The sequence below is a fragment of the Sciurus vulgaris genome (assembly GCF_902686455.1).
Source record: "Sciurus vulgaris genome assembly, chromosome: 13".
Classification (NCBI taxonomy): domain Eukaryota; kingdom Metazoa; phylum Chordata; class Mammalia; order Rodentia; family Sciuridae; genus Sciurus; species Sciurus vulgaris.
This window is the reverse complement of record NC_136474.1, coordinates 53,007,650-53,026,701: the sequence shown is the minus strand read 5'-3', so window position 1 is coordinate 53,026,701 and position 19,052 is coordinate 53,007,650. Positions and strand designations below refer to the sequence as shown.

The following is a 19,052-nucleotide window of genomic DNA, read 5'->3' as shown; positions in this document are numbered from 1 at the left end:
AGTGTGATCCTCTGCCACAGTCTTATTTACCTAAGTGATAAATCAGTTCCATAAAATTATATACTGATGCTTTTATTATTCTTGAATTGTTGTCAGGGAACTCCCAAGTTAGCTACACGTTTGAGGTCCGTGTGCTGCTTACATGGCTCTCAATCAAGAGCTGAGCTAATCAAAAGCTAAGACTTAGCCTTAATTCTCTTTTAGTTAAAACACTACATAAAGTTATTCTGTTTGCGTCTTTTTCTCTATCTCTGTTTTTCACAGTGAATGGAACCCAGGCCTTGCACATACTAGGCAAGCTCTCTTATCACTGAGCTACATACTCAGTCCTCTTTGCACTTATTTAATATTCAGTTTTTCACTTAATTTTTTTTTTAAATGAGCATTAAGGTGTTTAAGGGAACTCTTTAGTAACTTCTAAAGAACTCATGCTGGGAAATCTGAGTGGTCTAAGTATGAAACAGCTGTTTATAGTTTAAGTAGAAAGCCAATATTAAACTTTTCCTTCTGTATTTATTAAAATCACTATAATGATTGAGGTCCAGGGCATTTTCCAGGAATTAATGACGGCCCAGAGTTACTGGCCAGTGGCATTTCTTGAGGCCACCAAGTCTCCTGAATGGTTGTTAATCCCCAGGAAATGCCCTCTGTACTTCAAGTTTCAGTCATTATTCCTTCATTAGTTCTTCATTCTAACCTCAGTACCGACAGGCCTCATCAAGTGGTGCCTCTGAGCCCGCTGCTGACCACATTATTACAGACTTACTCATAAGGCAGAGGTCACACACTGATGCTTTGATTCTCTTCTAATGTTGCAAGTTCCTCCCAAAATGAAGAGCCTATTACTTTAAATGAATTTATAGTGGCCCCACTTCATCCCTGGAAATGTGTTCCAAGACCCCCAGCAGATGTCTGAAATCACAGCTAGTAGCAAACCCTATATATTCTGACTTTTTTCCTAGACATACATACATACATATGATAGTTTGATTTATAAATTAGGCACAATAAGAGATTAGCAATAATGATAAAATAAAAGTTATTTAAAACTTATGAATTGTTCATTCCTGGGATTTTTCCATCTAGCATTTTCAGACTGCTGACCTTGGAAAGTGAAGCCATGGATAAGGGAGGAGAGCCACACTCCTTTTTTTTTAAAGGTCTTGAGGGTGGTTACAAGTGTATCATTTATGGTTCTGGTGGAAAATGAATGCACCCAGGGATAAACAAGATTATGGGATTTGGGATTTTTACTCTTGTGAAGTATCTTGTTTTTGGGGTGGGGTTGTAATGGTTGCTTTAACTGGTTCACTCTAAGTCTGCAATGGCTGTGTTACAAGTTAAGAGTAGTTTTAGCTCCCTTCTCACCCCCACCCAACAAAGCTGTTGAAATGATCCAGTTATTGGTACAGCTTGCTAGCTCCCAAGTGGCAGTTACCCATTCCAATTTATTATATTTTATTTTGAATTTTATTTATTTTGGGGAGGCTCGAAATTAAACCCAGAGCCCTGCACATGCTAAAGCACATAGTCCTCTGCTGAACTCTGCCACCAGTTCACATGCTCCATTTTAAACAGTTTTAACACTGTATTCTGTATCGTCATATCTTTTCTCTTTGCATGAAAATAACAGCATTTTTTCCTGCCTCAGAGAACAGTACTTCAACTTAGATGGGTGATAGACTCTGTAATTTTATTTTGCAGCATTCATAGGGGAAAATACTAATAGAATTTTAGTTTTGACATGTCACAGTTGTTACTAAAGTTTTTGGAGAGAGTCTGTGCCTCTCTTCAGTACCAAACAAAAATGTGCACATAAGCTCGCTATAAAATGTATTTAGGGGCTGAAGATGTAGCTTAGTGGTAGAGCACAAGCTTTGGCTTGCATGAGGCCCTGGGCAGTACCACCAAAAAAAAAAAAAGAAAAAAAAAAAAAAAAGTACTTGGTATTTGCAAGCTTGTGACAAAGGTGTCTGGTTGTACTTGCTTGGCCCTAACCCAGATTATTTCCAGAAATACTTTTAAGGAATTCTGTAAGTAGGAAATCTATTAGCATTAAGATTCTGTGGGGCATGTCCACTATTTATGTTTGACTGGCCTCACTCGCTGTATACCAGATATGCTCCTTACAGTGTCTAAGCTGGACATAGGCACAACCCTGCAGATGCACACAGTTGTTCCTTAATTACCTGGGGGAAGAAGTCAGAGGCTGACAGCAGTGGGAATCCAGTTTTCATTCAGGTACTACAGTGGGAAGAAAGAAGCAATATTGGATTTATATTTCCTAGAAAAAAGCATGCAGTTTATGTATTATTGAAGTAATTGCTGAAGTTCTATTTTGAATTTGAGGACTAGGTGGGAGAGAGACCCTTTTCCCGCTTCAAGATGGAATCAAATGTCTATACTTGTAAGAGGAGTATAGTAATTGTAATGAGACTTCTTTGCAATGGTTATATGGATCCATAAGGTGCTACAAAGATAACTGCCTTGTTTACAACAGGTATTTTCCTTATTTTTAATATTAGCCTGGGACTACATTCCTTTTTCTGCAACAAAATGTTTGCTGTCTCATGAAAACTTGAAGTTGGTGGAGGAACTGAATGTCTTGTACATAAGTACATAGCTTTCTTCACTCATTCAGGAAATAGTTACTGAGCACCTACTGTTTGGCTTTTGTACCAGGAATCTATAAATTAATCAGTTTTCCACTTGGCAAGTAATCTGGTAAGATTTTGACCTTTTTATATATTAAAACCTGATCAGAATAAAAATAAATCTAATGCAATGCAGTCAGTGTTTTGCAGCTGTCATATGGGGAAAGAAATCATAATTTTATATTCTCTTTTATGTAGTCATATTAATATTGCAATCAGTATTTGGGCATATATATATATGTATATTTGTACTAGGGATTGAACCCAGGGGCACTTAACACTGAGCCACATCCCTAGCCCTTTCTATTTTTTTATTTTGATACAGGGTCTTACTAAGTTGCTGAGCTGGCTTTGAACTTGTGATCCTCCCGCCTTAGACTTCCCAGCTGTGAGGATTACAGGCATGTGCCACTGTACCTGGATATTACTCTATTTGTTCTTTTTTCTTTCTTTCTTTTTTTTTTTTCTATTTGTTCTTGAGCTAGAGTCTTGCTTTGTTGCTCAGATTGACCTTGAACTCAAACAATGCGCCTGCCTCGACCTCAAGTAGCTGGGACTTAGGCCTGTGCTACTACACCAGGCAGGGTATATTACTTTAAACTGATATAACCCACATTAAATGCTAATTCACTATGTTTAATACTGATATGTGAAGTAGAAATATTTTTGCTGCCAAACAAGAATATGAATACTATTCATCTAAAACTTAAATCTTTGTATCACCCTGATCTTAAAATCTGGCTCTCAGTGCTAAGGATGTAACTCAGTGGTAGATTACTTGTCTTGGCATGCATGCGACCCTGGATTTGATCCCTAGTACTACAAAAAAGTAAGGCATATTTGTCTGCCATAAAAAAAAAAATCTGGTGTTCCATGCAAATGTTACCTAAGGGCCTCCCTCTTGTCATTGATAAGTACATTTTTAATGAAGAGAAGCCCTTCTTTCCAGAGGACTGCTTGTTTTATGTGAGATTACCTTGGTACAGCTCTTGCCTTGGCCTCCACCAAGGAACTCCACTTCAGTTATATAATAAAAACCTGGTATCAAGTTACTTTTTGGTGTCTTAGCTGCCACTTCAAAAGCAGAATCAATAGAGGAGTTCCTATGTAGTTATGTGTTAAAAGTCTTAGGACCAAATATGTAAACCGGTAATCCATGCATCTGTTGTATGACAAAACATTTATTTCTAGGACCTGTTTTACTTCTATGCACATGTCCTTCGCTGCATTATAGCAATTGGTCAAGGTGCCTTTTTAAAGACATCTTTGGAGAATTTAGATAAGAAATAGAGTAGTGTGAATTAATTGGCCCAAAAAGGGATATTGATTGACCTTGATATACTAAAATGAAAGAAATCATAGCCTTAGGATTTGAAACATTGAACAAGGACGCTTATCTTCAACATTTTTGGTGTTCTGAGATGCCAAACGCATCGATAATGGAGCATCTCTGTGCTTGCCAAGTGCTGCAGAGAGGAACAGGATTCAGACTATGCCCTCGGTAGGGATTCACAGAGGATGGACAAGTGAGTGGATGAATCCCTGAAGCTGAAGACATTCTCTGCTTGATACCTAAATATCTGAGTGGGAACAGGTGACCTCTTGAAATTTGGGGCTCCATAAACTTCTTTTGGGTTTTTGGATTTATAAAGGTTTCTCTTGGCTTGCTCTTCTCCTTTGAGAGAGGACATGCCCAGAATGTTGTTGAGTCTTTGTGTATCAGAATGAGCTTCTGCATGGTCTGGAGATGAATGATTACACCCCTGAGATGCCTCTCTGCAGTAGGGTGATTGCTGAATATGAGGTAGTATTATCTCATGCCCATGACTGTCGATTGGATCACGGACACTGCTGTACTTGCTGTACTACAGGAGACTGAACCCCAGAGAGGCATGTTTTAGGCTTTCGGTGATTCTCTAAAACCTTCTAACACTCTCTTTTTTTTTTCTTATTTATTTCTTAACTTTTTAAAAATTTTAAGACAGGGTCTTGCTATATTGCCTGAGCCAGCCTTGAACTTGAGATCCTCCTGTCTGAGCCTCCCAAAGCTCTTACAGGTGTGTGCCTCCCAACCCAGCTTCTCAGCACTCTCTTTACCATCAGATTGCCTGCCTTTCAGCTCACACTTTAACAGACTGATGGGAGTCTTCTTTCACTCTTCAAAAAGATCCATTTATTATAGGACAATGAACTTCTGTTAGTGATACTTTTTTTTATATCATATCTTAAATTTTGCCCAACTCTTAGGTAACAGGATGTTTTTAAATAACAGAAGTAAGAAGCATGTTATAATATCGTCAGGCCAGAGTGTTTGGGTTTTGTAAATCACATGTGCTTTTAGGCAACTCCTCTGTGCATGCAGCTTGCTTTGAGTTTTCCCACATTTTCAGCCCCAGTGGTATCTTGCTTTTTCCGGAGACCCTCTACATTCTGAGGTGTTTGACTTCAGCTCCTGCTCCCACCCAGGCTGTGACTTTTGTGGTTGTTTTTAATCCCATGGGGGTGTGGACAGTGTGATGGTGCAGGTCTCCTGTGATGAGCCCCTTATGTAACCTGAGAACCAAGGGAACCTGGAGTGATCTTGAAGGGGAGGCTGGGGCATGGGCCAGGGCCGCTCAGCTATTCCCACTCCCAGTCCGTCTCTATGAACACCATTTGCCATTTGAAAATCCTCTTTGTAGTTTTTTTTCCTGGGGGGATCCAGATTCATTCACACCTGAATTACTGCTTTTTCCTGACTTTCTGGCAGCAAACCCTGCAAGATGGGTGTTTGGATCCGGTCTTGGGAGGAAGAGGGTAAAAATGTGCCACCTGAAGAGGCTGACAGATTTAAGACAGTTAGGTGGTTGGCCTCTGGAGAGAGGCAGAGGAGTTGAGAAAGGAATGCTAAGGAATGACAGAGACAGATGTGGCTTCCTTTGTGAGGAGTTGAATTACCAAATTAAAATGTCAAGGTTTAGTTGGGAAGTGTGTAGTCATCAATTTATAGCTTTATTCCATGTGCCTAGACTGGGTTAACCCGGGTTTCTCACATGTCATTGGAAGGACCATGTCTTAGAAATGTGAACTATTTCTACATTCCTGGCTGTCATGGGTTGGTGCATGGACCAGTAGACCAGATCCAGGCAGGAGGGACTGCAGGGAGTGCTGGGGGCATGAGGCTGTCATGTCATTGGGCTGCAGTCTTCAGAGACAGTCGTGATTCATTCATTGCAGAGTTTCGACGTCAACTCTTACAACTATGTAGCTATGAAGTGAAATACACTCATTAATAATAACCAAGGAATGCTGAAGTTCCACTGCTCAGCGGCATGCACATCACTTGTGGGCAATGCAGAATCTCAGTGCTCGCTCCTTCCCCCCGAATCAGCATCTGCATTTCAGCAGGATTCCTAGGTGGTTGGTTTGTGTGCACTGGACACCTTGTCGAGCACTGGTCTGCCTGGGCTTTCATGTAATCCTGCCGAGCTCTTTAGGGAGTCATGGTTATTCTTTCCATTTCACAAAGGAGGAAGCTAAGGTTAATAGATGTGAGGAACTGTGTGTGTGTGTGGGGGGGCACTGGGGATTGAACCCAGGGCCTTGTGCATGCAAGGCAAGCACTCTACCAACTGAGCTATATCCCCAGCCCCAGAAGTGAGAAACTTATTTAAAGCCCAACAACTGGCAAATAACTAGGCTGGGATCTGAACCTAGGCCCCTCTAGTTCCAGAGCCTTTGCTTTTTAAATCCATGTTTGATTGGTTCCACATTTCTCAACTCTTCAAATAAAAGAATCCAGTAGAGAAGATGGTAGAGCATTATGTCACATCGCTACATGAGGTGTTTTCCCATGACAGCTGAAGAGGAGGGAGCTCATGAGAACACAGCACTACACAGCAGTGACACTGTGTGCAGGGAATAAGAAAGAGTATTTAACGTGGGCAGCATGCCCCATGTGGCCCTGTGGGGGCAGGTCCCTGGCCTTTTGTAGGGTCTGGAGACTGGGACATCCTCTCTTGAGAAACCAAATCACAGCGTCCTGGTCCAGAGCCAGGACCCTGGACCAGATCTCAGCTCTACCCAGACCTCCCTGCGCGTCAGTTCCTCTCCTCGGTCAGATGGGGTACACATCTGTCCCTTTTAACTGTTTGAAAAGTGCTGAGGACATGAGTGCTGTTGGAACATTTGCTGTCCTTTTGTTCTCTTAGCACAGAATGTTGCATGTGAAATCTGCAGTTCTTTATGATGAAGTCCCAGCCTCAGGCTTCAACTCTTCTCTTGGAAGTAGCTCGTCCAGGTGCTGGGCAGGGCCTCTGCTGTTTCTTCTGGGGCATCCTTGGACTCTGGCTGGTAGCAGTGCTGCTGGTGTCCTGGTACACTGAAATCTCAGGGCAGGCTCCTGCACTCCGGCCCTCTTGGACTGTCCTTCCCCTCACAGAGCCCTGCACAGGCAGGCTTTATTCCAAAACCTGTTTTCATGCTTCTCTGCTTCCCTTTGAGATTTGCCTGTGCTGTAGTCCAGGTAAGAGTTAACTCCACACCTTCTTCTAGATTTGTTCTGCAGACCCTTCCTATTTGTCTTACAGAGCCTTGAGAATTTTCAAGTGTTAAAGGTGATTAAGGATTCCACTTCTGGAAGTAATTGCTGCCCCAACTCCAAGAGATTCACAAAAGTTGACTTAGAATGAAATCAGCAGTCAGTCTGTCTGTCTGCCTCCCTCTCTCTTCCTTCCTCCCTTCTTTCCTCCCTCCCTCCCTCCCTCCGTCCTGGGGATGGAACCAAGGGGTGCTCTATCTCTGAGCTACATCCCCAGCCCTTTCTATTTTCTATTTTCACTGTCTTGCTGCATTACCCCATTGGCCAGGGTCGTCCTCCTGCCTCAACCTCCTGAGTTGCTGAGTTTACAGGTGTACACTACTGTGCCTGGTTAACAGTGTTTTGTAAGACATTAAATTTTATTTGAAGTGATTTGGGACTAAGGGAGTGATCACAATGCTGGGATTCTTAAAACATCCTGAAGGTTGTTTTATGTTTTAGCAATCACTTTCATAAATCTCCTAATTTGAGTATTGTAGAAGTAAGGCCTCTGGTTTGATCCTATGTTATGGTATCTGCATTTCCCTAATGCATAAATGGACTAGTTTTCTAATTCTTGAACTCTGTCTTGAATACTGCATAATAATTAATAGGCTGTGCACAGTGTGCGTGACTGTAATCCCAGCTACTCAGAAGACTGAGGAGGATCTCAAGTTCAAGGCCAGCCTGGACAACTTAACAAGACCCTGTCTCAAAATATAAAAAGGGCTGGGGGTGTGATTCAGTTTTAGAGCTCCCCTGGGTTCACTCTCCAGTACTGAAAAGGAAAGAAAAAAAAATGGAAATACCTCTTAAAGTTGAGGTATACTGATAGATGTTTTGAATAGAATACAGGATCAAGGTATTTGGTAAAATTTCGATATAATATTACCCACCAATTAATAACCTCTAGTGACTTGTGTTTAGTGTGACAAAGTGCTCTTATAAAGTAGAAATGATTCATGTGACAGTGCAGGGATTTGTTACCTCTGCTTTATTTTATTCCCTTCAAATATTCACAGTATTCAGTCAGCATAGTCCTTGTAGCGTAAATTTGTAGATTTTAGGCAGTCTGTTTAATTAAACCAGCTCATCTAGAATTTTGGTTTCTCTTTTGTGGCATTTTATTTTCGAAGGTGTCCTGGGGATTGAACCCAAGGTGCTTTACCATTGAGCTACATTTTAGTTTGTGACAGGGCCTTCCTAAGTTACCCAGGATGACTTTGAACTTGCAATCCTCCTGCCTCAGCCTCCTGAGTCACTGACATTACAGGCATGTCCCACTGCACCAGGCTTGTGGCATAGTTCTGGCAGAACTATGTCTTCATAGGTTTTAGATATTTTAGGTGTCCCATCTTGAACAAATGTCTCATTTTTTTACTCCAGAATGAAAACGAAACTTGGAGAATATTTTTTTTCAATGGATTGAGATAGCAATTTAAAAACATGTTGCTGTAGAAGCACACAGCTTAAATAAAAGTATAATGAGAACTTCTAAAAACTCATAGCTAGCTTCATTTTCTTTTGCCCAGAACCCACTCTTCATTCACATGTACTGTTAGAGAGTAGAGGCAGGGTATTCACAGAGCTGGTGAATTCGCTGCCCTTCCACTTCGTCCTATGAGGATGGTAATGGTAAAGTTCCAGGAAAGTTTCTCAGGGTTTTGTTTTGTTTTGTTTTGTTTTGTTTTGAACTTACAAGAGGTTCATGGAATCATAGAATCCCACCCATAATTACATACTCAAGTATGTTTTCTAGAACCTTCTCTGGGGATGTGAGTTATGATCTAAAAGATGAAAGGTGAAGGAGAATGCTATACAGAAAAGCTCTGAATACTGGACTTGCTTCTATGAGCTTTTATTGAATGCTCAATGTGTGCAAGGATAGGAATTTGGAAGTGGGGAAAAATTGAGATGTATGTAAGACACTGGAGAAACGGCAGTGGGATTTCTAGCACAAGTCCCAATGGCTGATGGGAGAGTAGGGTCTCCTCTCATCTGGTGACCATGCACAGGTAAACTCTGGAAGTAATGGTATCTAAGAAGTGGAACCAAAGGCAAACTGACCAAACTAAAAGACTAATTATTTAAACTTGTGTAAGCAGAGTATGGAAATTCAAAAAATAAAATACTTGTTGAAACTTTAAGCTTTTTCTTTGCTATAACACTGCAACCCTGTTGGGCAAACCTTAGTACAGACCAAAGGTCCCTTATTGAAATGTTTGGGACCAGAAGTGTTTCATATCTGATTTCAGATTTTTTTTTTAAATATTTGCATCTACATGATAAGGTATCTCAGGGATGGTACCCAAGTCTGAGTAAGAAATTCATTTGTTTCATATATACCTTATACACATAGCCTATAGGTAATTATACAGTGATTTTAGCAACCCTATGTTTTGACTGCAAACCATCAATGTGGTCAGTTGTGGAATTTTCCATGATGGCTGCATATCAAAGTTTTGGACTTTCATATAAGGGAAGCTCAGCCTCTCCCCTAGAATGTTGATGGTCCCAACTCAGAGGAAACTGCCACATTTCACCGCATGTCAGACACTGTCATGTCCACCTGTTGTTAATCCTCATATTTAAGATTGAATCTATGTGTAATAACCCAAAGGATTCAGAGCCAGTACTGGGTCTCAGTTGGTTTCACTTACCACTTTTATGATCACTAAAAGCCTGGCTCCTCTGGTGCCCAGCATCATTTCTTTGACATCTCGTGGTCTGTGGGATAGTAGTACTCATTATCATTTAAGAAGCTACATTCTAAGAGTGCTTTACAGTTTACCAAGGACTTTCCTGTAGGTGATTTCAGTGTAAGGAAACTTCACAGGCCTCTTCTGTCAGGTACTTGGTTAGGTAGACCTTGGGACAGGGACGAAATCCTCTTCCTTGGAGAGATTACTCATATGCATCATGGGGAGGCAGACACCTAACCAGAAGAATAAGCCCTGAGGGTGTGATAAGTCCTGGAAACTCTTTATGTAGGAAAAGCCATCTGTGGGGAGGGTAGGAACTCTAAGCATACCTATTCCACAGATGAGAAAAACTGGCCCACAGAGAGTTCCGCTTCCCAACTTCACGTCCCTACAAAGAAGCAAAGTTAAGAGTCTAGTTCCAGCTCCAGGTCCAGGCCTATTATACAGCCTACTTTTTTGTTAGCTATTGTACTTGATAGCTAACAATATAAACCTGGTGCAGTTAGCATTAAGGACAAAAAGGACACTGAGTACAAGTGTATGTATGGATGTGTCCTTTACATACTAAGAGAATTTGAATGTGATTTTTGTGCTTTTGGAGATTCAGGGCGGTAACAGTGAGCATTATGAATTAGGGTGAAATAGAATGGCCCCTCTTCCAAATGTCAGTGCACACCCCCAGATATCAGTGCCTGGAAGCTGTGATCTTAGGTCAGTTTGGGAACAGATTCTTAATACAAAGTCAAGCTTCCCTGCAGAGCCCTTTCTGTAGCGCTGGAGTGCTGACTGGCTCCTTGCTGGGGGACCATGCTTGCTGGGACCAGTCCCAGGTCTCTGCCACTCCTTATCTATGCTCTGACTCTTTGGCACTTGAAGACTTGCTCCCCAAGGCCTTCATTCTTTTCCAAATCACTCAGAGCACTTAATTAAAAGAAAGAAAGAAAAAAACATGGTTCTGATGCAGAGTTATAACTAGTAAAAAGGACCAATAAAAATGGCTATAAAGTGCCTGACAAATAGAAAATGTTTAATGACACTAAGGCACTTTATGGGGCGAGGGTTTGCCTGCTGGCGCAGGACCACAGGCCCTCCCTGCCTGGGCCTTTCCCTTGCTGGCTCTTAGCAAGCAGCTCTTGCCTAGCCAGAACAGGCAAGTGACAGGGATCAGCCCTCTCCGAGTAACCTGGCTTCTTACTGCAGGAACATCAATGAAAAGCGGCAACCACAGATGTATACACCTTTTGTTGATGAGGACAGGTAACACCAGGGATAGAGTCCATTTTGGTGACATGGGAATAGAAGGGAAATCCAGAGAAAGTCACAGGAGGGAAAAAAGTATAGGGGAGGCAGGTGGGGAAGGGATCTCCAGTCATACAGGAAAAAAGTACCATCTGTTTGGAACAAAACCCATTCCCTATTGATTCCGATAGAATCGCTGTGGGATAAACCAAGTTCAAGTTGTGCGAATAATTAATTTGATTGGCTGTGGGCAAGTTACTTCTCATCTATTAAATGGGGATAATGAGGGCACAGTAGATCCCCCTTATCCTCCAGGGATACAGTCCCAGACCCCCACATGGGTGCCAGAAACTACCTGTTATGCTGAACCCTGAACACACTGTTTTTTCCTACACACACACACACACACACACACACACACACACACACATACACACACATCCATCATAACTACACCTGCCACATGCTGTGGCCATCACTTTTGCAGTTGGAGAAGCACACACCCTTTTGCTTTTGCACAGTTGTGCAGAAAATTCATGCTTAGTGTAGATCTCAGCCTATGATTTTTTTTCTCATTCAAATAAAAAACTTTCACCTTTTAAAGAGTGTATACAGCTTCTCTTTGGCACAGGTGAATCACCAGGCCTCACTACTCTTGCACTTTGGGGTGACGTGAACACAAGCATTGTGAATGCACTGATAGGAGACGCCATAACTGAGGTGGCCACTGAGTGATTCACCAAGGCATAGCATGTATGGCCTGGATGTGATGGACAAGGGATGGTCCACATCCCTGGGACAGCTGGATACAAGATCTCATCCTGCTCCTCAGAATAGCATGCAGCTTGAAACTTGTGAACTGTTTACTTCTGGAATTTCCTATTTAGTATTTTCATACCACAGTTAACCAGGGGTAGCTGAAACCCCTGAAAGTTCAGTCATGGATAAAGAGAAATCTACTCACTTATATTAAAAGTTTATAGTGGAGCTGCAGTGTAGCTCAGCAAAAGGACACTTGCCTGGCATGCCCAAGGCTTCGGTCCTATCCCTAGCACTGCAGAAACAAACAAAACCAAATGTAGTAAGTGCTCAATAAATGATAGCTTTAAAAAATTCTGTTGTTTAGAGATTACTGACAGATTAGAGAAAAACTAGAGGGTTATGTACATTTTACAGCTGATCCTCAATATTGTATTTTGAAGATAAGATAAAGGGTCCAACAGGAATCAAAATATTTGTAAACACAGATGGAAGAATGGAAATCTATAAAGAAATTATTTGGGAAATTCACATCTATGGTAAGAGTAAAATAATAATTGAGAAAAATGAAAGTTTAGGAAGAATGGATATTAAATTATAGGTATTCCAGTTTGAATTAATATGTGACTCACTAAAATATAAAAATAAAAGTTCTCAAACTTGTATTCCCTAACAAATATACTATATATAAAATTTTAAAGGATTAATGTTTATAGTAACTAATTAGATTTTTCTTTGTGGCAAGTGCTCTTATCACTGAACTACAGTCTCCTCCCACCCACCCCCCTTTTTTAAATTTTGAGATAGGGTCTTGCTAAATTGTCCAGGTTGGCCTTGAACTTGCAAATCTCATGCCTCAGACTCCTGAGTAGCTGGAATTACAAGTGTGCACCACTATTCCTGGCAACTTTAAGTAGATTTTAAATGGAAATAAAATGACTTACTGGCAAAGCCAATATTTCAGCATTCAATAAAATTTACCCATCTCTGCCATGCATGGTAGCATATGCCTGTAATCCCAGGGGCTCAGGAGGCTGAGGCAGGAGGATCAAGAGTTCAAAGTCAGCCTCAACAATGGTGAGGTGCTAAACAACTCAGTGAGACACCATCACTAAGTAAAATACAAAATAGGGCAGGGATGTGGCTCAGTGGTTGAGTGCCCCTGAGTTCAATCCCTGGTATCCCCACAAAAAATTACCCATCTCATCAAAAATACATAATTTGATTTTCCCTAATTATAAGCAATGAATTTATAGCAGTCACTTTTTATTTGGATGTTGTGATACTAGTTAAATATATTCTGAATTTGTTTCAATAAGTGAGTAAAAATACTCATCTTGAATGTGCAACTAGGATTTTTTTACGCTTTTATCATTAAAAACAGCACATAGAAGCAGATATTTATAGATTTTATAGATAGTTTTTAAAATATTCTCATGGCCACTGAACCAGAAAGACCTCATCCAAATACAATAAAGAATATGAAACTTTCTGGCAATGTATTACACAGAACAGTGGTATTCTTTGTGTTAAAGTGCTCATTTGAGACAGATTATGTCATTTCTCTGACTTGTCTGAAATACTTGCTCAGTTGACATAAATCGTCAAATAATTCACATTCTAAGCCTACTTTAGTTTACATCCACTGGTTTGGAATTGATATCAGCACTGTGTATATCATGAAGTGTGATCTCAGCCAGATTATCAGCCTTCTGTGTATTGCTTGATTGCAGGCTATACCTCTTTCTGAACAATTCATCCTCATGATCAACTCAATAGCTTACCTACATGTACGACATGTTACCATAAATTCTCAGTGTACGTTATTACATATAATCCCCCTAGCAATCTTGTAGGCTAAAGAAGTAAATGACCTGTCCCAGGAAGTATAGTTCGTAAATGGCAAGCCTGGGTCTGTATCCCAGGTCTCTTACCTGCTCAACAGTTATTTACTGAGCACCTAGTATGTGTTGGTCATGGAGGACCCAGTGAAGAACACAACAGAGAAGGTCTCATTCCTTGTGGATTTGCCATTTTAAATGGAAAGACAAACCTTGAAACTAACAGAACTGTCATTAAAATAGAGTGAAGTGACTGAGCAGCTGCTTTACACTCCTGGTGACATGCATTCCCTTTTTGGACCATTTGGGTCCCACCCACGCAGAAGCAGATCACAGACTCTGATCACTCTGCTGGCAATCATAAGGGGGACACCATGCAAACCTAAGGCACATGAAGCTGTGCCTGGCCTCATCCACTCTTGCAAGTAAATGTGGTCTCTGTTGCACAGCCATGTCAGATGTGGAGTTCTTTAAATAGTTAGGGGGAGGATGGGCAGACTGTATCAGGACAGGTATTAGCAAAGTTCTTTTTTTAAGAACTGGAGTGGGGAGCACATCTGACCTCCTCAACCTGTTGTCAGGTAGGGTGGACGCTCAGTTGAGGAAATGGAGGCCCAGGGAGGTTAAAGAGCAGAATCTGGACCAGGGCCAAGAACTGATGGTGACTCACGGATGCAGACTCTCTTTCCTGGTTGACAAAGCCCTCTGTCTTCACATGCTAGGTTCTGCTTGGCTTTATAATATGCGATTACATGGTGCCTCCTCAATCTGGCCTCCTCCTGGGTAGGTCTCCCACGCCATCCGAAAGCTGAACGAGTTGTTCAGGACTGAGTTCTTTCTTCTCTCAGTGACATACTTTCCCCAACTCTTTAGGTCTGTCAGAATATTTGTCCATCTCCTGTACTCCTGTAAAAGTAGCTACACTGTTACTGATGGGATCAAAAGAAACTGTTAAGGTAGGTAGGCATTGTTTAGAATCATGGGATTAGATTTGGAGAATGTGAGATCAGCAGGCAGGGCTGCTGGATCCAGTTAAACTATCCTGCTCTTCCCACTACATAGCAGACCATCACCAACCCATGTAGAAGAAGCCCTGCTAAATAGGACCATGAGGCTCCAGAAATAACACCTGGCCAGGTCTAGAATCGCTTCCTACCCTCAGAACCTGTGATTCTATACTGGCAAAATGTGTGAAAATTAAATGTCTATAAATTAGATCAGAGTTTAAATACACAGAGGGAATTCCATTTTAGAACTCTCATTTGTCCTTGATGTGAATTCCAATATTGGATCAGACTATTTAATGATAAACATACTTTGGTCTACAGATACAACAGTATCTGTTGCTACTTCCACTTAGCATTTATATGCTTTCAGGGTGTGTGTGTCTTGTTTTACAATGTTAGACTTCATGTAATATATGCATTTGAGTGACTGTATTTCAACCAATGGTTGAAATTTTCTCATTGATTTAGGGTTATTTTATACTTTTATTTGCTATATCCAGAGTAGTTCTTTAAAAAAACAATGGTTGAATGTTTTTAAGAGTGTTAATATCTTCATGATTTTTATTCATTCTACCCTTAAAATAAAGTCCATTCTCTGATGATAGGAATGTTCCCTCTCTTGTTCACTGCATGATTTCCCATGCCTGGCACACATTAGGGGATTGGAAGTACATTTTAAGGTCCATTTATCATCTTTACCCTCCTCTCTGGAAGCAGAAAGGATCTAACTATTTTACCCTCATTTGAAAATAAGAAAAAACTAATTCTTTAGGTTAGAAATAAACAGCTTTTCCAATAGCACATAAAGGGGGAAAAAAAGCATTCGCTACTCCATAAATATTCGTTGCTCACCTGCGGGGTGCCTGGCACTGCACTCTGCTCTGAAGGGTCTACGATTATGATGGCACCCCTGAAGTCACGCTCTCTGCTGCCCATGCTCCACATTTAATTCATCTCCTATTGATGTCTTAGCACACAGTGGGAATCACATACACTCCAATTCAGTCACCAACTCCGTCAACTGTGATGTCCTGGTGGTCCCAGGTGGGTCTGGATGGCAGGTGGAGCCCCCCTGGAGATGAGGGAGGGCCAGGACTAAGATGAACTTGAATCCAAGTCACCACATGAATTGTTAGCCTTTTCTGCGTCTTAGGTCTGTACCCATGTTTGTCCCCTCGGGACCCCGAGCTTGCTTATGCTTTCTTTTCTCTCTTTCTTTCTTTTTCTTTTTACTTCCCTATAATTCTCATGTCTCCTCCACCCTTCATGGGCTCAACCTCCAGCCATGGAAAGGCAACCGGGAAGAAACCCTTTTATGAAAGTGCCTATTTCACAAAACCGTCCATATTTAGTATTTGCTCAAAGTATAGGTCCATAGAGCAAAACTGAGAATTTCTTCAGGAGGGGACTCCAACCTTGAGGGCCAGTGTTATAATTTGGGTTTAGGAAAGAGGGTAAAAGGGACTCTAGTCATACTGCTCTGAAATACCAAAGGAATAAACATCAACGATTTCCAGATGGAATTTGGTCCATATGTAAGCAACCTTCTAGAGAAGAAAGGGGGTCAGAGAAGGGCTTGTATCCTGTCTGTGTAGCCATCTCTCTTGGGGTTTTGCTGATGCAGTTATTGTTTAGCATCTTCTTCTCAATCCTATTTGATTCTTCTAATATCAAGATGCACCATGTACTATATTAGGAAGTATCAGGGTTTTAATATGGGAGACTGATTTACACAAAGGTTTTTAAGTAGAGGAGACGTATCAGTGACTTACTACTAGTCCTATTTTACAGGATTTGACCATGGACCCCAGGACCCCAGTCATCTTTTTTTTTTTTTTTTTTTTTTTTTTTTTGGTAGCAAGGATTGAACTCAGGGGCACTCAACCACTGAGCCACATCCCCAGCCCTATTTTATTTAGAGACAGAGTCTTGCTGTTGCTTAGTGCCTCACTGTTGCTGAGGCTGGCTTTGAACTCTCGAGTCTCCTGCCTCAGTCTCACAAGCCGCTGGGATTACAGACGTGCACCACCGTGCTGGGCCCCTGTCATCCTCATGATCATTCACAACTATGGAAATTAAAATCAGTATTCTTAAAGTTATTTACTGTCCTTTGGAAATTTGTGCTCTCTTCAGCTTTAAAAAACAAACGTCTCATGTACCATTTTCTTTTAAATTTAAAGACTATGATTTGAGTATAGTTAATAAAATGATAAATACTACCTCTTTCTTTCATTCCACCACCTTTTTACAACTGGTCTGTTTCTCTGGTCCTGATTTTCCTTTGGGATTTACTCTTTGTTTCCCTTCAGGGGGTGCAGAGAGAGCAAAGGCAGAGAAAAAGATTCTGAACTGAGAGACATGGTAGATGGAAATGCATAAGCCTTTATACAGGAGAGTTTGTGGAATGTTCCAGAATATTCCAGAACAGAAAGTCTGTGAGCTTAGAGCATAGAGCACAATAGAGAAGTAATGAAAAAGAAAATTGAAGGACTCTGCAAGGATGCTGTCCTTCAAATGCCAAGGCCATGGGAAAGGTTCAAACTTCACTTTATAGGCAGGGCAGTTATGGAAGGTGTGAAATAGAGACTAGGATCCAACTTGTGGTTGCTGCTGCTTTTCCTTTTTACCCCTCCCACATCCCTCCTCCCTCCCCCACCCTTGATACTAGAGATGTGGATGGTGGGTTGCGGAGGGACCAGATCTGGAGAGAGGTGACAATGGATAAGACTAGGGTGGCATACTGGGCTGAAAGGTTGACATTTGGGACTTGCAGCCACAGACCTTGGAGGTTCTGGTGTAGCAATGAGTGAACTGTGTGCTGCATATTGAAACGGGGCCCCTGCGTGGGAACAGGAGGGGAATTTGACAGGTTCGTTGGATTTGAGAGGCTTATGGGACAACCAAGTGGAAATGCTTTATGAGGAACCAGGCACACAAGTCTGGCAAAGGTCAGGGCTGGGGGACTAAATTTGGAATTCCATCACTTTATAGAGGATGATGAAGCCATTTGGGTAGATTATTTTGCTTAGAAGTCATAGTGGGAGAAGAGGAGGACCCCAGTAAAGAGGAACATCTGGAGGCAGGGCACAGAAGGGTGCTATTGGGCTGGGGTGTGGCAGGATCCTGAGGACTGGGCGTCAAGGGGGAGGAGGGGGACTCATGGGTGTAGTTTCAGGAGCGAGGGAAGTGACCGATTTCATTAGCCGCAACTGAGATCCCCAGTAAGATGAGACCACCGGCTAAATCCTTTGACTTCTCAGCGGGGAGGCCATTAATCACCTCTACACCTTTGTTTGTGGACAGAGCCTTATTGGAGTTGAGGAAGGAGAAGCTGCTAGAAGTATTTCTGTCAAAGAAGGAGCAGTGGAGCAGTAGCAGCAGGACAGCAGCGGTGTGGGGGGCGGGGTTCTCTATATTTTTATGATGAGAGAAATATGGAGTTTAAAGAAAGCAGGAAAGAAGGTGGCATTAACTTTTTAATGTACTTTTCTAAAAAGGTGGACCAGAAAGATTGGCTTGGGCTAGACCAGCACTTTGGTCTCACCACCTGGCCTGGCCCAAGGGGACCCTCCTCCTGTGCAGGGCTTCTGGGGTCCTGGTTCCTAAAGGATCCTGGACCCCCAACCCCCGTAAAGCGCATCCCTTGTTCAACCCCATTGAACTGGAGCAACATTTTTATTTGAATTGAGTCTGTGACAAAGCTGAGGATCAAGTTTAAGGTAAAGACCCATTATACTGAAAGAAAATCTTGTTTTTAAATATTTTTTTAGTTGTCAGTGGACCTTTTATTTATATGCAGTGCTGAGAATTGAACCCAGTGCCTCACACATGCCAGGCAAGTGCTCTGCCACTGAGCCACAACCAAGCTCCTGAAAGAAAAGCTTGATAAAATAGAAATGTTGCACAAACCAGAGAGAACCAATGAGTTCCCTTCTGCCCAACACACTGGGCCTTGTGTTTCTTGGAATTAAAGCAGGTTTAGTGCCAGGTGTGGTGGCACATGCCTGTAATCCAGTGACTCAGGAGGCTGAGGCAGGAGGATAGCAAGTTCAAAACCAGCCTTAGCAGCTTAGTGAGGCACTAAGCAACTTAAAGAGACCCTGTCTCAAACTAAAAAATAAAAAGGGCTGGAGACTTAGCTCAGTGATTAAGTGCCTCTGGGTTCAATCCCTGGTACCAAAAACAAAACAAAACAAACAAACAGAAAACCAGTCTTAGCATCACTTTATTGATTTTAAGTAGTGTGCATGTGTGCAGAGAGAAAATATCTAGATTTGAGGCTGAATTGGGTC

At 41.7% G+C, this 19,052-nt stretch overlaps 1 protein-coding gene and 1 long non-coding RNA gene across 4 annotated transcripts in view; one reads left to right on the top strand and one right to left on the bottom strand.

The window, feature by feature from the left end:
• KCTD1 (potassium channel tetramerization domain containing 1) overlaps positions 1 to 19,052 on the top strand; it is a 184,061-nt gene that overhangs the window by 93,483 nt on the left and 71,526 nt on the right. The window lies entirely within an intron of this gene.
• LOC306642672 lies at positions 7,392 to 12,587 on the bottom strand. The gene is made up of 2 exons (XR_013758597.1): positions 11,575 to 12,587; positions 7,392 to 11,542 (listed from the first exon to the last, which is right to left on the bottom strand). It is a non-coding gene; the product is annotated as an uncharacterized lncRNA (long non-coding RNA).